The following is a 20,350-nucleotide window of genomic DNA, read 5'->3' as shown; positions in this document are numbered from 1 at the left end:
TTTAATCTTGAAATTCAACTTTCCACTAAACAATCCAGTTTGATTTCTCAGAAAAAGTCTGATTCTAGGACTTAGATAGGAAATATATAAGACAAGCCCAGAAAATCTTGTCAAACCAGATAGTACAACAGAAAGTAAGCAATCAAAAACTAGTAGAGTCCTGTCAGAAAATGTCAAATGGAACAGGCTCCCACTGGTCAAAAATGAGACAACTGAGCTTCAAGAAGATGATTATGCCAGGCTTCCCTGGTGGCCAGTGGTTAAGAATCCGCCTGCCAATACAGGGGACACAGGCTCAAGCCCTGGTCTGGGAAGATCCCACATGCCGCGGAGCAACTAAGCCCATGCACCACAACTACTGAGCCTGTGCTCTAGAGCCCGCGTGCCACAACTACTGAAGCCCACATGCCTAGAGCCCGTGCTCCACAATGAGAGAAGCCACCGCAATGAGAAGACCGCACACCACAACGAAGAGTTGCCCCTGCTCACCGCAACTAGAGAAAGCCCGTGCACAGCAACGAAGACCCAATGCAGCCAAAAATAAATTAAATAAATTTATAAAGAAAAAAAAAGATGATAATGCCAACAGACTGAAACACATCAAAATACATTTAAAACTATGGTCTATAAAGATAGAGGAAAAAAGCCAGTGAGTGGGTCTCTAGAAGATGATTGGAAATCAATTCACTATCCTGGAAACTGGTAAATTAAGAAAAGTAAGTAAGCATCTATACTGCCTTCCTTATATGAATTGTACCATTGGGTAATTACCTTAACAGACGAGGAACAGCAACTCTTCATAAAGTTATTCCATCTGATAAATGAAAATGAAATACTAACATTAGAATATCACCATGTCCCAAGGCATTAGCATGAATGGTTGCTAGCATTATAACACAGGAGTTACAGAGAGGGAAAAAGTCTGGCGGTCGGGGTTGGGGGGGAGCAGGGGGGGCAGGGACTGAGAGAAAACCAGACATTATGTGTCTCCTAATAAAAAACCACCACCACCAATAGGTTTGCAAAGGGATCTAACCCATCAAGCCTTCGGAACCATCTGCCAATATGCAAGAAGTCAGAGGGCAGACTTGCTGAATAGCAAAATACTAAGTATGAAATAACCAATCCAGACTGGGAAATTCTGTAGGTTAAAATGAACTAAGTTCTTCAACAAATGAATTCCAAAGAAGAAATAGATATAGAGAGAAACTATATGCTAAAAGACATAACAGGCACAGACAATATGCAAACGAGGTGTAAGACTATAGTTTAGGGATGCACAATTGGGTAATAAATTGATAAAGAAACTCAAGGGAGTGATTAATATAAAAATCAAGGTAGTGAAATTGATCCTATATTCTTCTTCTTTTCCAAACTTATCTTTGCTGATTTTTTCAAGCTAGATTTTGGATTTCTTTAAGTACTGCTGGTACAGTATGAATTAGATATTATCCTGTTTGTTGCTGTACTTAATAAATATTCATTAATTAGGTGAATGAATACGTTCAGCCTCTGGATCTCTGTTACTATGCTCTACTTTTTTCCTCATAGTAATTTTCACCTCCTAGCATACTATGTCATATACTCATTTATTATATTTATTGTTTAATGTCCATCTTCCTCTGATAAAACAAGCTCCTCAGGAGCTGGAATCTCTATTTTGTTCACTGATATTTCCTAGTGCCTAGAACATTGGTACTTAATAGGCACTCGGTACATAATTGTGAAATGAATGAATGAATGAATGAGCATAAGAAATATTCACTGAATATACTAGTTAGAACTTTAAAATACTTTTTCCTCAAAAAATATTTTGCAAAGTACTTATTATAAAAATATATATGCTTCCTCTAACAGATATTATTAATTCCTACAATCATGTATACATCCAAGCTGACTAAACAACAGCCTACTACAAAGAGGAAACCAATACAAGATTCCTTCTTGAAATATGCTCAGGAAGTCTAAGATCAGTGGAAACAAGAGAATATGTGCTCCTCTATAATTGGCTTTTGAGTAAGGACACTGTCTTACAGAAGGGCTCCAACTTAGTCATAATCAGTTTATCAAGCATATTAGTTGTTCTGGAAGAAAGAACAAAATAACATTACCTTGGATAAATTAAATATCATTTGTCATTTTAATACACCAAATAACAAACAATATAATTTTAAATGAACTTGACTTAATATATACTAATAAGACAGTCTACTACTTTTATGGTGGTCTTAAAAACAGTACCTGCAAACAGCACTTTGTAGTTTTCATTGAAGCCTCACCACAACCCTAAGAGCTAGGTAGAATAAATATGATCCTCATTTCAAGGATCAGGAAACTGAATCCTAGAAAATTTAAATGACTAATAGTACTTGAATACATGTTTTTGAACTTATTCCTTTCTGAAGAAGCAAGAAATTAAACAAAAAGCAAATATTCGGAGTCAGAAGTAGATTTCTACTCTGACTCTGTAATTACTTGCTGTGGAAACATCAGCCAATGAAATATCTACTCTAAGCCTCAATTCAACATCTTTTTATTTGTCACTATGCAGAAAAGGATAAAGAAACAGCCATGCATCAAAGGAAATCTATTATCCAATTATCTATATATTGAAAATATACTAAGGTTTGTTATTTATATTGATTCTTGGGGGTTTCTCTGGAACTTGACATTGTTGTCTATTTTTCCTTCTGTTAGCAAGATGCCTCTAGATCTAAGAATTCACTATTGTATAATTTATCCCCCTGCTGCCACCCAACTGGACTGCTGAAGCTGGGCCAGTCACTTGGCACTGTGCTGTGAAACTGCTAAGATAGTAAGGCTCTATTGTTCTACCTCTCTTATCTTTCCTCTCTTCAAATGCATCTGTGACCAATGATAGAACTTTCAGGTCAATCCTATTCCACCCATATGCCCCACCTCCAGTGCCTAAGCCCTCAATTTTTTGGAGTTGTATAAAAATTAACCTTGGTAAAGAACCAGCTAGGTCACAAAGTTCCTGTCTTCCTATTTTTCCTCTCTTGTGCCCTTTTTGGCTAGTAGCTTCCTTAACATTCTGTCATTCCCTAAGGAACACTGGCTCTGATCAATTTTATAAACATTTCTTGAGTGCCTTCTGCACTGGCAATACTAAGGTGCTAGGAATACAAAGATATGTAGAGCACAATCTGTATCCTTAAGGAAATTTTGTTTATTAGGGGAGAAAGATAATTAAAGGGATCATATTGCTATAATTCAATATATACAGTGGTTAAAGGTAAGCTCAAGGTTTTACGAAAACAGAGAGGAGAAATAATTAACCACTGTAAAGGTAGGAATCACATTAATAAAGGCTACAGGAGAAATGAAATCTGCTCTTGCAGCACAAGTAGGAATTAGCAGGTGAAGAAGAGTATTACAGGTGTGAAAATAACATGAGTAACTGCATAGAAGCATGATGCCAAAGGTTTTGTTCAGGTTACAAGCAGTTGGGTATTTCTGGAGCATAAAATGTGCTTGAGTTTTGGACACGTGCATTCAAGGTGCCTTGGGGATGATTAAATAGAAATGTTAATCAGAAAGTTTACAAGAAAAGTCAAGATTAAATATTTGATAGCCACCAATAGTATAGCAAGATGAAAATAAGCACAATGAAGAAAAATCAAATAAGGTAAGGAGGAGACAAAGCATTGTTATTTTATATAGCATAGTCAGGAAGTGCCTCACTTTTCACGTGATTTTTGAGCAGAGATCTAAAGTGAGAAGGTGAGTTACATGAATGTCTCAGGATAGAGCTTTCCAGGATTAAGAAACAGCAAATGCAAAGGCCTTGAGTTAAGGGTGTGCTTGGATTATTTGAAGAACAATGGGTTACATCAAATAGAATCTTAATGGCCATTATACAGACTTCACTATATGGAATCTTACCCTGAATAATACTGAAATCCAGTAGAAGTTTAGCCTGGAAAAGTAATATGATTTATGTTTTAACAAATTTACTCTGGCTATTGCCTATGGAATCTACTATGGGGCAAGAGGCAAAAGCAGAGGGTTTTATTGTTTTGTTTTTGTTTTAGGAAGCTATACCATTAATTCACGAAAGAATGATGGTAGTTTAGAATGGTAATAAGAAATGGTAGGATTCGGGTACCTTTTGAAAGTAGAACTCCCAGGATCTTCTGAGTTTGAGTATGTGAGAAAGGATAAAATTAAGGTTCAAAACATAATGAAAAGTCTCAAATAAGAAAGACCAGTCAGTGAAAAAGGAAAACAAGGCAAGAATGATGACACAGCAGTTCTAAGAGGAAAGATTATAGTGATACTGGATCTAGTCCCTGCTATTGAGAAATGAATGAATAAAATAATTTAATAATATTTCCCATTTTTTCTAGTACTTTAAAGTTTTCAAACATTTTCACATAAAAGATTTCACTGTATAGCACCTCACATTGACCAAGTGACCTGTTCAAGTTGAATTTTAATGATTATAAAACTGAGGGTCAGAGAATGAGTGAATTCAGAGATTGTCCAAGGCCAAACTATTTGACTGCAGGTCTCTTTACAGTGTTCTTTACGTTCTCATACATGAATATATTTGTAAACACATATGTATATATATAGAACAGTGTGAATACTGAACAGTTGAGGAGAAAACACTACAGAGTATAGGGATTAGTCAATGGCATAAAAACATACAGTAAGTACCTAGTGAAGTTTAAAACCAAGTTAGGAACAGAAATATAAGGAAAGAATGAAGGAAGAAGCTTGCATTCAGGAGTCAAATTGGCTCTCCGTACCATATGAAGTATTTAAACAATACCATCCTCAAACAACACAGGGCAAAATAAGCTTTAGCACATGATTATAGGCATTTTTCTTTCAGACTTAGGTGCTGGGAAGATCTTTCACTAAGGAAAAAGGACTATAAGCCCTAGGAAAGATGCAGAGGTAAATATATATAGTCAGTATCTTTATATCAGAGCTAATTCTGGTAAAGCCTGGAAGATTTTCTAAACCTGTGGAATATTCCCATTCATGTTACTTTCCTTTTCTTCTCTGTTGCATCTATGAATTAAAGTAAAACTTTAAACCAAAGTTTAAAAAAAAAAAAAGAGAATGATGACACAGAGCAAAGGAAGTATACTTGTTTAAGGAAAGTTTATAGAAGGAGAATATAACAGTATTACCTAAAACAGTAGAAGAAAAAAAAGGATAAAAATATCTGTTGGACTTAACAATTTTGAAGTTGCTATGCTTTGCCAAAGCAGTTTCATTGAAGTGGCAAGGGAGAAATCAGATTGCAATGGGTTGGAGGGTGAATGGAGCCCAAGGAATGAGAGATAACACTAAATGTTACCATTTCAAAACTCAACAGAGAGGAAAGAAGAGGGTTATGGTTGTTGAATATTTGGAGTAAAAAGATTTAATCAGTCATGTGATGCGATTTAGAACCAGAAAAGATCCAGGGTCATCTCTTTTAATCCAGAGTTTCAAAGACACCCCAGTGAAATGCATCATTTCCTTTGCCAGTCAAGATTTAAATGTCAGTGTTCCCTGGAACCTGAGTCAAGGAGAGAACTCCAGAAGAACAACTCAACTATTCAGCAATTATCCAAACAGAAGCATAATGGATCCAAAGAGTCACCAAAGCACTACCTAAATTGTCTTTTGGGAAAATGATACATCCATTAAATTTGTATGACATGGGTCCAGTGGTTGAGACTTCGCCTTCCCGTGCAGGGGGTGCGGGTTCGATCCCTGGTTGGGGAGCTGGGATCCCACATGCCTTGTGGCCAAAAGACCAAAAAAACACAAAACAGAAGCAATATTGTAACAAATTCAATAAAGACTTTTTAAAAAATGGTCCACATGAAAAAATCTTTTAAAAAAAGTTTGTATGACATTTTATTCAGTTGTACTAATACCTAGTTTAGTAGCTTCGCCTGATAAATCATCTGTTCAGCTTCAGCTTTTGCTAAGCAGATAAAAAAGTTAAATTCCATAAAATAAGCATGCATCTTACTTTCACTTATTTAAATAAGATTTACACAGATTAAAAGATCATTTAATTATAGTGGTCTCAATAAGACCTTAATATTTTTCAACTTTTAATCAAGTACAATCTAACATAGATAGATTATGCAATACCCCCCTAAATGTTCATATATTAACTTGTGTTTTTACATTAGCCTCCCATTAAGAACAAACAGAATAACAGTCATAAAAATTTTTTAATGGAAGGAATTTTAGAGACATCATATCCAAACACCTTCATATTTATAAATAAGGAAACAAGCTCAGGAAATCTTCTTGGTCAGATTATATAAATACCAGTAGAAACAAGATGAAAATATAGATTCCTGGATTTCAGTAGTTTTCTTCCCACAACTGCAATCTATAATTCTTTTAAGTCATCTCTGAAAAAAGTACTGGGATACCATCACCAAAATTAAATATCTAAAATGTACTGACTCCCTTTCTATATTTGGCTATAGGCATTATTCCCAGCAACTCTAAGAGACAGGTACTATTATTACCCCAATTTAGAGGTGGAGAAACTAAGCCTTAAATACCCTGAGCAACTTTTCCATGGCCACTCAGTGGTAAAAATGGAATGGCACCTCAGGCTCTTGGCAGTCTGCTCATTTCCTGATTCAGACTAAGCAGCTTTCAGGACTTAATTCAGAAAGCATTAATTGAAAAGCTACTACCAGGAAGGCACTATCTTGGAAGTTGAGTAAGATATGTAAGATACAGAGCTCAAAAACCTATGCATACACCACTAACTGTGATACAGAGTAAAAGGGGTAAAGGGTGTTTAAGGAGGAAAAAAAAAGCAAAGCGCACAGAAGAGACAGCAGTTTCAGGGCTGAGGGTGAACATGAAACTAGTCAATACTACCTTATAAACTGCTGAGATCTGCTTTGAACCAATCTGCACCAGCAGAGCCCAACGGATATAAAAATATTTCCCTTTAATATTTTTATATGTTTGTCACCCAATTCAACTTTTTTTCCACACTATACTCAACACAGACACTTCTAGATTTAGTTAGCACTCAAGGCATTTTTTTTTCAATAAATTTGTTTTATTTTTTTTTTATTTTTGGCTGCGTTGGGTCTTCATTGCTGCATGAGGGCTTTCTCTAGTTGCATCGAGCAGGGGCTACTCGTCATTGCGGTGTGAAGGCTTCTCATTGTGCTGCCTTCTCTTGTGGCGGAGCACAGTCTTTAGGCACACGGGCTTCAGTGGTTGTGGCTCGCGGGCTCTAGAGCACAGGCTCAGTAGTTGTGGTGCACGGGCTTAGCTGCTCTGCGGCATGTGGGATCTTCCCAGACCAGGGCTCAAACCCGTGTTCCCTGCATTAGCAGGTGGATTCTTAACCACTGTGCCACCAGGGAAGTCCTCAAGGCATTTTCTTTTAATGCCCATGGTGCAGAGGTTAAAAAGTATGCAGTAAATAAATCAGCAGTGCAAAAGCTCTCTTAATACATCAAAGAATCTTTACAGAAAGTTATTAGAGTCCTCAAAGTCTCCATAAAATAGTCTATTTACATTCATTGTCCACTTAAGTGGCAACCTCTAAATTTATGAGTTAGCTACTTGCTGAAATATCATATAATTTGCTGAGTGTTAATTTCTTAGATGACCCTGGTCCTGTAAGAAAACTGCAAGCAAGAGTCAAAGAAACTAATACATCCCATTTCTGGACTCTTAGATACTAACCCAGACCACTCAAGAATCACTATGCCCTCAATGGTGTTTTTTGACAAATGTTTATACTATGATACATTGAAGATTAGAGAACACACCTATAATTTTTCTTTACGGCCCTATACTTTAGCTATATTTTTCTTCAACTAATTGTTACCAAATATGTTTTACTTTTAAATACCAACTTGCAAAATAAACTACATACGTTAAAAAAAAAAAGTCAATCGAAAAGCCATTGTTTTCTCCATTTTCTTAGTATAAACATTACTGTTGCAAGCTAATTCATGCTAAGCATGAGTGTGTGGAGGTGAAAATAGTATTGTTTCCTTTTTATTTCAAGAGTGGTCTATCCCAGCTTCCACTTCAACTATTTGATTGTTTTCCCCAGTGTTGAACAAGGGGAGCTCTGCATCCCTTCCCAGTGTACAGAGTTCTGACCCCGAAGAAGGTGAAAGTACAAGGGAAAGCTTTAGCATATGCTGCTTGGCCAAACATCTCCAGAGTCTCTCATAAATAAGAGAGGGCTTGAAGCATCTCTCTACACCAATGTTGGCCAAACTACCCTCATTTGCATACTGAGGTCCTGACTTTTATCCCTGTAACACCTAGACTCATATACTTTGTATTTTAATTTAAATGGTATCATTAATTTTACTTTAATAAAATTCACTTAAAAAAACTTTCTACCGTTATTGTAAATGAAAAATCAATATCATGTGTCATTAAAAATGTCATAAACATCTTGCTAGATGCAGCTGCTTGCCAAGGCCTGCTTCCTAATTATTAAATAGGGAGATAGCAAGTGTTGGTGAGCTATTTAAGACACATTAACACCACACTGAAGTCTGGTTGTTTTTTGTTTTTGTTTTTTTTCTCCTTATTCTAATTAGGAAGAATACTGCAAAGAAAGTGCTTCTCTTTCTAAAATCTGGCTCAGTGTTTTTAAATGTTGTGCCCATGTACCTTCTAAAATCATCTCAAGTTCCTCCAGGCAGCCAGGTGGCACTCTGAGAACACTGCTGTAAATTATTCAGATTTTCATAAGCCCAAACCCTGCCACTTCTAATTCATCCATAATTCAGTAGCACTGTTGTCATCTACAATCTTATCTGAGCTCTCCTTTCCCTCTCCCTACCCACTCTGTCTTTACCGTGCTCTTCTCAGAGCAGGATTAGTCTTGTTGTTTGGACACTCCTTCCCACTGTGTTCCACGGGCAGGTAGCAGTCACCATTACCTAGCAAATTTCTAGCTCAATCCCAAGTTCAAAAAAATAATGGTGGGTCCCATATCTATCTGCTCATACTGCCTCTAGATTTACTTTTTCATTTCAGTGTTCTACTTTCAAAGGTTTAGACGTTTCTCATAAATGATGAGATGCCTAAAAAGCCTGTCTTCCTTAACATGAACTATTTTCCTTCATTCTACTTGTTAATAACTCTATGTTCCACTTGGAACCAAAGTTCATATTCTCAGTTCTGGAATAACTATATTGCTCATACTAATTTTTACAAACTCTAACTTTGGATATGAGATTTTTCTCATCCATAATATTCTTAAAATATAAATTTCCCACATGGTATATTTTCTACTAGAAAATAGTCAAATAATGCCAGCACAATACATACTTTCCTTTTGAAACTACAGGTAGAGCTGTGTGACCTGACAAAGAAATGCTGGCAGTCAAATTAAGATGTTGTGTACTATCTTTATTGTAATCTCCTTCCCAATTATCCTAGTTTTTAAAAAAATCAAATTTAACATTGTTGAAAACTCAGCATTGACATAAAATAATGAGTCAGTGTCCAGGATTAGTTGTAGTATATGCACTTGTGTCATTTTTTCATACAACCAAACTTCTGCCAGGGTATTTCCTAAACATTACATGTGATCAAATGGCTTTTCACCCATTTTATGGGCTTTTAAAGGCTCACCACAATTTTATTTACAGCTATTATTTCTAATACAGTTGGGCACTGACCTGATGACCCATCAGATCATCCAGAATTCAAAATAAAGGACACATACTGGTCAACTGCTAGCTGGCAAATCCCTCAGTGACCGGGTCATGAGTGAACTAAACGCACTCAGCAAGTATACAGGAAAAGATTAATGGAAGAGGAAGAAAATCTTCAGCTAATGCCACAGTAAAACTAGCTATTCTACAGAGACATTAAACACAAAATTCAGCCACACTGGCACAGAACTCTATACTGGGGCATTAACCACTTTCAGACAACTCAAATATTCTTTCTCTAATTAATAAATGGTGCCTACATTTAACAGAGTCAATGATTTGAGCTGAAAATAAAATACACATTGTATTGAGATGACCCAAATATCAATAACTCATTAAAATGATCTCAAAATGAGGGTTTTTTTTCCACATAGGGGAAAAATTGTAAGAAAGAGGCAATTAGATGATAGATATGGTATGCCTGTGGTGAGCTACTGCAGCAGCTCATCGTATTTACCCAGGTATCTCTTTAAGGTCTTATTTGTGAAAGGTTGTGATAAAATGGAATAGAACTTTAAATTCATTTGTCTTTTGAGATTATCACTCTATTTAACCTTGAAAGCTTTTTTCATTTTCTCATGCCTTTGTTTGCTTTCAGGAATTTATCTTCATTTTAACTTTAATCCGTCTTATATCTCCTGCCTCATCTTTGATCCACAAAGTTCAACCTTTTTTTTTTTTTAATCTGCAGTGTCTACAGTGTAGGTGGGGGTAGGGAGGGCTTCCATCTCCTTTTTATAAAGGTATATAATATGGTCATGTTAAAAAGTTACACATTCATAAGTTTGTGTGTGCACCTGTGAGATTAACCAAGGATCATTTTATTCGTTATGTTGAAAAACTGGCATCCAAGTAAAACTCATTCCATATTAAGTAGCAGTTTCACCTGGGATTTACAACACTGATTCTGTCAGTTACACTATCCTCAAGGTAACAGCATTTTGTCTCAAGAAGCCCAAGCATTTCAACATTCTTCTTACAAAAGCGGAAGCAAACACTTATCAACATTGCCATAAGAACCATGAAACTAGCTTTGCAAGGGGTATCCTAGAGCTCTGTGCAGAATTGCAATAGTTTAGACCAGCTTTTCACAATCCGGGACATTTTTTACATCAGCTATTGCAAACACAAAACCTAAGATCTGTTAGCTTTCCAAGCCTCCCCCACAAATTATATACACTGGCTCCAAAAATTTTAAATATATATATATTCAAATAATGTCCATAAAAGAAATAATTTATTCTTTTAAAATAAAATTATCTTAAAATTTCAAATTAAAAAAAATCAATTTAATGTGATGCATTCAAATGAGCGCATTAGAACTAGAATTTGATATAAGGAATGGGGTCTGCCAAAGTAAGCATGCCTAGGACATATGCTGTGATCACTATAGATCTTCATTCATATGTCAGCAAGGCAGTAATTACAGACTGTGAAACACTGAGAATTTCATAAGGCAATGAAAAATCTGTATTAGAATCGTCTAGAAAGTACTTTCTCATAGACATTAAATCAGATAAAATGGGATTTCCCTAAAATCTTACCCAGTGAAAAGAAAATCCCAGGAGCCTTCAGTCTTCTTATTATAATTGATCTTATTCTTATCTCATTTCTGAAAACAATATGAGTAGAACAGCTATATTCCAAGATAATTACAGTTGATAGTGTCCCAAAGTTATCATGATTATCAATGCATCTATGATAGCTTTTTTTCTTTTTTCACCAACAATTTAAACATGCCAAAGATATACCATAGCAGAGATGCTCAGGAAATGTTCCCCTACAGTAGTAATTGTTTCATATTTATTTTATTTAACAACTCAGAATATCTAACAATGACCCCCATACATTTCTTGCCTGAGAAAAATCAGAGAAGAGAATTCTCAGTAGAATGTCATGGGCTTTTAAGGATCAGACTTATAAACTACCTTATATCAAACCACCACATCCTATTATAGTTCCATACCTTGGTGAAGCCCCTATATAAACTTGGACTTGAAATCAAGCACCCCAGTGTTACAAAAGCTAGCCTGTTTTTTTCACAATAGCAATTCCATGGAGAGAAACTGCTCTCACTTTCTAACAGGTTTGAGACTCTGAAATGTGACTGCTTCTCTTCAGTAATTTTCCATCACATGTACAAGATATATCTTGACAATGAAATAATGTTTCTTATTTACCTCTTCAAGATTGAAAATACTCCTTCTATATAACGGGCATTCGTTTTTACTTAAATAAAACCAGGATTGATCTCTGTGACTGCGTTTCTTTTTCCAAATATTTCCTCATAAAAAAAACATTGACTCATAGGACTTGATGGGGAAATTTCTTTTTAACATGCTACCTGTATCTGAAAGTGAAATACAGACCTACCACTGTTACAACATGCTGTTTGAGTTATATCAAGGCAGTCACATTTAGTGGTTAGCTTACTTTGTGACCATTGATCTAGCTGCTGAGAATACAAGTTGCAATAATGGACACAGTTTAAAGCCATGAACTGAGAATATGGATTAGCAACTCCATGCATATGACGCCTGCTGGGGACTGAAAGTTTTTAAGTAAACTAAAACATTTCCAGTAGTAGAAATGGAAATCAATAATTTTGAAAATTTATATCATAGTGATGAATTATCACAAAGTTTCAGAACTGTGGCTACCAACATCCCCACCAGAGGATTTACTATGTTGCATTATGAATGGGAAGCCCAACCCACTTATAAATCAATCAAAAGCAGTATTAAGGATGAAGTTCATACTGAACTGCAAGTCCTTGTATAGGAATTTATCTCTGTCAAACAACCAGTGGTTCTATTTTCCCCAGCTGCACTACAATAGTAGGTTGGATGATAAATAATAAGTAAGGCATTTAATATTTAAGGCTTCCACATAATAAACTTCAGTAACTATAAATGACACTAATGCCTTGAGATCTTCCAAAATTTCCTGGGAAAAGGGTTAAGAAGGATATATAAGGTTTATCAAAGTTTATGTACAAAAAAGAAGAATCTAGATTTTACCATACACAGGATAAATTTCACTACTTAGAGCCAGGTAAAAAGAAGTATCACCTGAAAGACTGAAAGATCATAATTATCCTGTTTATATATAAAGAAATGTTAATACTTTCAAGCTACAAAGGTCCTGGAGGTGAGAGTAACATGACAGGCTGGCACTTAGGAACTATGAGATCCCAGCTCTCTCGCTTATGTCAGTTACTTAAATTTGCTGTACCTCAGGTTCCTTGTCTATAAAATGGGGCAGATTAAAGGAGAAAACAGTTATAAAGAATTTTGCACAGTGCATTCTGAAACATTGTGAGTGCTCATAAACATTAACTTTACATCCCATAATAATTATACAAGATTAACAAAATATTGCCAGTAACTATCTGGCAATTCTGCTTCAATAACATAAAGCATAATGTTATATAACATAAATTTGTTTTGCTTTGGTGGTGTCAGTTCTATGTGACTAAACACTTCCAGAGGTCTAGAAAATTGCTTGCTGTCTAAGTATGTTAAGTAGATTTTTCTCTCTGGTAACTGATTTATACTTTTCATCTAGTTAGCAGAACCACAAACAAAACAAATAAATGAAAGTCTTCATTTTTATCAAAATTTTCAAATTCAGCATGGCATAGTAAAAAAGAATGGGCTTTGGAGTTAGAAATAGCTGTGTTTAAATCCTAGTTTTACACTATAAACATGTTTAAGTCACTTAAGAGGTCTGAGCTTCAGTTTTCTCATCTGTCAAACTGGAGTAATACTGCTTTGCAAAGTGGAAAGAACTAAATAAAAATCATGTCTGTGTGTATATGTGTGCATGTATAATTATACATATTTAAGTTTATATATATATATATATAAATCTGGCAAGGTGTCTCACATATAATAACTCAAGCTTATTTTTTAAATTAAGAATTTGTGATTAATGATGACTGAATTAATAAATATTTCTATATTGCACTTTAATTCCTGGTCAGTACCAGTGCTCTAATTCATCTGTATAAACCACAATACCTACATCTGGACTTTTGTACCTTAAAAGCGTCTCATCTATAAGGGTATGTTCAGAACTTGCGTGGGATAAGATGATATTTCTGCTCCTCACGTAACTGCCAAATAGTGCAAAGGAAAAACTGTAAATCTAACAACTGCTACTAGGCTTATTAATTTTCAGGATGACTACTAGAAAGTACCAAGTGGTCTTTATTCTTCCTTGGGTTATTATGTAGTCTAGAGCTTTAGAAGATTTTCTAAGCAGTGCCCTCACTTCCCACTGAATTTTTTTCTTCTCGCAAATAAAAGGGGCATAAATGTAAGAACAATATTAATCATTTATTTGTCTTTATACAACTGAGAAATTGTCTCTGTTTTCAGAATTAAGGGACACATTTTAGAAAGACAGCTGTAGGGCCATCAAGTAAGACTTGTTTAATGGCTCATGGACCTTTGTTAAAGATGGCTTACATGGACATCTCTACAGAGTCAACATGGGGAAATGGCCAACAGGTTTCTTTCTGTGCATAGCCTTGTTCCTTCTACCCAGCTGTTGATTTGCTATGTTTGGTTCCCTGTGCTTGGAACATTCAGACCCCCAAATCTTCACATGCCACTGTCCTTGTCATTCAGTTTTTAAATGTCCCCTCCTCAGAGAGGCTTTCCATGACCAATCCACCTAAGTTACCACCTGACTCTGACCAACCACATCACTTTTTATCCCATCAGTTTGTCTTGTTTTCTTTTAGCAATTATCATTATCTTATTCATGTACTGAATTACTCGTTTAATAAACTTGTTTAGCTTGGAATCCTGGCAGCTTCTTCACCACTGTACTGCTAACATCTAAACTACTACCTGGCCTAAAACAAATACTCACTAATTATGAACTGAAAGGATGAATCCTGGTGTCCATTACATATAGTGGAAAAGATAAGCTCTTTCAAAAGCAACCTGCCTATCTAGACATTCTTTATCAAGGCATAATTCCACCTTCTTTACAAACTGTACTTGCCCCTAAAGAACACAAGTCTAATGTGGTAATATCTTTGGCCCAATCCACCTCAGGCCATAAATGAAAGTAAAGGGAGCCACTTATCCAGAAAGATAATAACAAAAGTGGGTTCCTGTTAGTACTGAAAATACATGTAGCTTCATAAAGTGAAAGCCTGAAAGAAAAATGCCAGACAGTAAATCTATGTTTTAGCAAAGCTGACAGAGATTTCTTCACTAGGAAAAAAAACCCTGCATTACAAGCCTCTGTTAGATGGTAAAAGCAGATAATATCATCATGTAGTTCTTAGTGATCCACCATGATGTATAGCTAGCTGTACAGTATCTCCCCCCTCCTGAATTAATTACTAAAAAAGAGAAAGAAAGAATTTTGACACTGAAGTACAGTTTGCACTTCAGGAATTGCTTTCTTTATGTAGATAAATAACTTTTTATTCATTATGTATCCAAATATCCATAACATCTCCCAATATTTTTTTAGTTACTTCTGAGTTGTCCATCTGTCACAGCCTCTTTATATGCACCTAGAATATTGCCTGTGAATATTTCCTGGAGGTACACAGAAACCTGGGCAAGGCCATATAATTCTGATATCCAGAATTAACCTCTAGTTTTCTCCCCTTTTCTACCATCTTGTTTTTCTAGTTTTCTAACTCCTAGTTGGCTACTTAAACTTGCTTCAGGCCCTCCCTTCACTTGCAATCTGTACTTTCTTTGGAAACCATTTTAATTTCCCATATTTAGTATGTCTGGTTCCCTCCCATAAAAGACAGACTCTCCTGGTTTCTAACACACCAGAAGAGAAGGAGAGCTCATACTTCTTCAATAGGCATCAAAAGAATATTGTAAATCACACAGTGGGGTTTGGGTATCAGGTCTGTTATATTGCATTCTTTATTCTTTGGCCATTGATAGCCTTTTTATGGGGACTGTAATAATTCTCAGTTAACTTGAAATTTTCCTTTTGTGATGGTATTCTGCTTTGTTTTGTCCCACTTCCCACATTACCAGTTCTTTGAGGACAAGGACCATGTTTTTACTCAGTGTGAAAGCCTCTGCAACACTTAACACATAGTACTTCTAAAAGGTTGTCAAATTAACTGAATTGAATTAAATTCGAGACAAATGGGCATTTTTGGCTAAAAGTTTAATGTCAAGTTTTAATTTTAAGACTTCTATTTTATAGATGCTTTGTTTTGATTATACATGATGATATTGCCTGCTTTTACCATCTAACAGAGGCTTGTCATGCAGTTTTTTTTTTTATAATTCATTTTATAATTGCTGGCTACCTGGGAAAACCAAACTTGGACACAAATATATGCAAAACAGCATATAAAATGTTTCAGACAAGTTGATCCTGGTGGTGCACGTTAGAATCAGGAAGATTAGAAAAGGAAATAGGGCCTAATCTCAGACCTACTTCCTGAATTAGTATCCCAACTGTCTCGGACATATATCCCGATAAAGAACTACTGATAGAAGTACAGGCAATTACAAAGGAGTTCAGGAAATGAAGTTACTTTATAGAGACATTGTGAAAGTCAAATAAACTTTGTTTTCAGAAAGAGCATCACAAACTGGAAAGTGCTAATATGTTAATGACCAGTCTCATCAGCATCATCACTTCCACTAGGAATTTTCTGGTAGCTACCTGGGGAGAAAGTTTCTGAGCTCAGCTTTCAGAGATGCACTGTATCTGAGACAGGCCATAATTTCAAAAAGATATCCCATGAATCTTCACTTCCTCACTCTAATCTATTTTCAATTGTTTACCAATTTTTTCCAACTCAATTCAACTTTTAAAAATCACCAGTCAAACTGATTTATGAAATTTTCATCTTTAAATCTTACTCCAATTTTAGATACATCCAATTATTTCTAACTTGGTGAATTATTCTTGTTAGTTCTTAAAAATTCATAAAAAGGGGACATATTTGTCTATTAGAATAACCAAACTGTACCCTACTATGTGGTCTTGGTGTGATCCAAACCCTTGGAGTATATTAAATAGTATCACTCACAACTTGGTCTGAAAATATGAAAATGTTTATTATATTCAAAATACTTTGATAACTGGTTGCTTTGTTCCAATATGAAACTTCACCAGATTCTATCTGGCCTTATGCCATAATTCTTAATTAATACTCTTAGGTTCCACAACATGGTTCAAAAACAATGGTAAATCATTCCGTTACAGACAGTGATTTCTGAATTAATTTCTAAGCACCAGCAGCAATTCTACTATTACGAGCTGCATTTAGATCATAAATTATTCTGTGGGTCCTGCTGCCGATGCCAAACAAATATGATGTTGCTAATATGTGTGAAGATGGCAATTTGGCAAAATAATATTTAGAGCACAAAGAGCAAAATTATTACCTCCTCTTGGTCAGCACCCTCTTGTAGCTAAAATGATGAAAAACTAGCCAAATAGTCCCTGAAACACATTTGTTGAAAATCTGCTTCATCTTCAGCAAACATCTGAGAAGAAACTAGTCAGCAGCTTGACAGATTCAAGACAGAGAGAAGCAACATCTTTCCCTGGCACTATTTTAAATTGCTACATGGGAGGGTGAATCAGTGAAACTGGGGTCAGTGGAAAAAAAAAAAAAAAAAGGAATAACTGCTTGTTAGAAAAGAAGAGGAGGGCAATAGAGAATGCTGAAGGAAATGTTATACTTCCAAAATATATATTAACAATAAACCTGTAGTAACTTCATATACTTAAGGAAATAACTTCAATTAGGAAAAAATTACATCTAAGAAATAAAATATGTGCCTAGAAATCAAAATAAAGCATGATTTTTAAAAGTGCTGTTAAGCCTCAGAAGTATGTTCAAGACTTAGCTTAATCCACAACTCAAGATACTACAAGAGTTTTAAGAGGGTCATAGGAAACAGGAAAATATTTTCTGACTATCAGCTTGACGTAAAATAGCCATACCTAAAGTAGATATTGTGACAGCAGCTCTGCAGTACAGGGGTCAGCAAACACTTTTTGTAAAGGGCCAGATAGCAAATATTTTAAGACTTGTGGGCCATAAAGTCTATCACAACTACTTAATTCTGCCACTGGTAGTGCAAAAGCAGCCATAGACAATATGTGAACAACTGGATGTGGCTGTATTCCAATTAAATTTATTTATAAAAAACAAGCAGCCCATTAGAATTGTGGCCAATATCCACAACACTGACCAAATGCTGGTAAGGATATGGAACAACAGGAACTCTCATTCATTGCTGATGGGAATGTAAAATGATAAAGCCATTATGGAAGACAGTTTGGCAGGTTCTTACAAAACTAACCATATTCTTACCATACACTCCAGCAATCATGCTCCTTGCTATTTACCCCAAAGGAGTTGAAAACTTATGTCTACACAGAAACTTGCACATAGATGTTTACAGCAGATTTATTCATAATTGTCAGAATTTGGAAGCAATAAGATGTCCCTCAGTAGTGAATGGATAAATAAACTGTGGTACATCCTGACAATGGAATAGTATTCAGTGCTAAAAAGAGATCAGCTGACAAACCATGAAAAGACACGGAAGCATCTTAAATGCTACTACTAAGTAAAAGAAACCAATTTCAAAAAGCTACGTACAGTATGATTCCAACTATATGACATTCTGGAAAAGGCAAAACTTTGGAGACAGTAAAATGATCAGTGGGATGGAGGGATGAACAGGCAGAGCACAAAACATTTTTAGGGCATTGTATGACACTACAATGGTGGCTGTATGTCATTATGCATTTGACAAAACCTGCAGAATGTACAACACCAAGAATGAACCCTAATGTAAACTACAGGCCCTGGCTGATGATATGTCAGTGTAGGCTAATCGACTGTAACAAATATAGGTCTCTGGTGGGGGACGCTGATAAAGGAAGAGACATGCGTGTGTGGGGGCAGGTATATGGGAAGTCTCTGTACCTTATGTTCAATGTTGTTATAGACCCAAAACTGCTCTAAAAAATAAAGTCTATTACAAAACAAAAACAGGCAGTCCACAAGGTCTGAGAGAGTTAAAGGAGTTCCCATCTATAAAGTGTTTAGTAAAGTCTCTCACACACAGAAGATATTTAATAAATTTAAGCTATTATTTTTATATTTATGCTGTTCCATAAACCTCTGAGCAAAGGAAGCATCTACTCTTTTACCTGCACTAAAGAAAAAGGAAAAAAAATACTGAACACAAGAAGAGAAATATATAAAAAAACTCAAAAGATTATCCTGTCACACAGAGTTGACCCAATATGGCACTGACTGGGATAGTAACTAGAATGTGATCTCCTTAAGATACTTGTTTTGACTCGTAACATGAGGTCAAAAACACACCAAAGCAATTCATCAAAACTCTCACATGTGCCTATGGACTGAGAGAGGGCAATATGGAGACAATACGGAGAAACTTAATAATAAAGAAGTAATACCAGACACAGCATCTTTAGGGAGCAGGCTGAGGATCAACACAAATTTCCAGGTCACCATCCGGAGAACACAGCTGGATACAAGAAAGCAAAGGCAAGTGAATATAACTCTGACTATCACCCACTCCAGCTAATAAAGAGCCAATACAGCTGGGCACTGAATCCCACCCAAAGAGGCTGTGGGTAATGAGTCCTTCTTGAAACAATGTCTATTCCAATACAAAATTAGCAGGTATATAATCCTGAATTTTCCTATTTGATCAAATGAGAAGCAAATCCTAATTTCCTAAGCTAGGAAATCAAGTATATGGGGTTTCATATTAAAATTCTTTTTTTCTGAATTTTGAAGAAACTTATCACGTGGACTTTGAAAATACTGACACTCGGGTCACCTTATGCACACTCAGTGTTGGCAGGTCTGGGCACAAAGGGATAGTACATATTATGCCTCTTAAACAAACACTATCTTGACTTTTTAAAATTTGTTTAAGTTACTATTAATTACATGACTTGAATTACAACATACCAATAAAATATTTACTTTGTATCCCAAGATGTCTTTATGTGTATAGTTCATATCCAAAAAGTGGCCCTTTATAAACTTAAGAGCAAGCAGAAATTATGAAAATAAAATTCATGTTCAGCTTATTACCAAGATATAACTAAATATATTTTAGCACCCTAAATAACTTAAGATTGTTTTAATCATCTTTTAAATACCCAAATTAAACTTTTCTGCCTATTCATTCATGTGTTTTATTAACAAAGCATTTTGGGGGTACTTACTCGGTACCAATGGTGAAAATATTTGCTCTCTCCCTTCCCAGCATCACTCAAAATTTTCAGTATTTGGAACATTAAATTTTCAACTGTAAGTTGTCTTACATCAGATGCCTGAACCAATTTTGTACCATAAACTCATAAGCCCAAAGTTTATCATCAAGTCAGCCTACAGATGGCTGTTCATAGTAGCACCCAAACTCTTTTCTTATTACCTGAATATCTACAGTAATTGGTTTCTTGAATCCCAAATACAATAATTGGTTCTTTACCTTTGGCTCAGACACCTAAAGGGTCTTGATTCTCTTCCAGGAATCTTTCTCTCCTATCCTGTCCACCTCACTATCTAAGATTTCTGGAACTCAGCTTCATGACTGCCACTAAAATCTTTTTCACCTGTTCAGGACTGC

The sequence above is a fragment of the Monodon monoceros genome, unplaced genomic scaffold (genome assembly GCF_005190385.1).
Source record: "Monodon monoceros isolate NGI ecotype Baffin Bay Population unplaced genomic scaffold, NGI_Narwhal_1 Super_Scaffold_12, whole genome shotgun sequence".
Taxonomy (NCBI): Eukaryota; Metazoa; Chordata; class Mammalia; order Artiodactyla; family Monodontidae; genus Monodon; species Monodon monoceros.
This window is presented reverse-complemented; position numbering follows the sequence as displayed.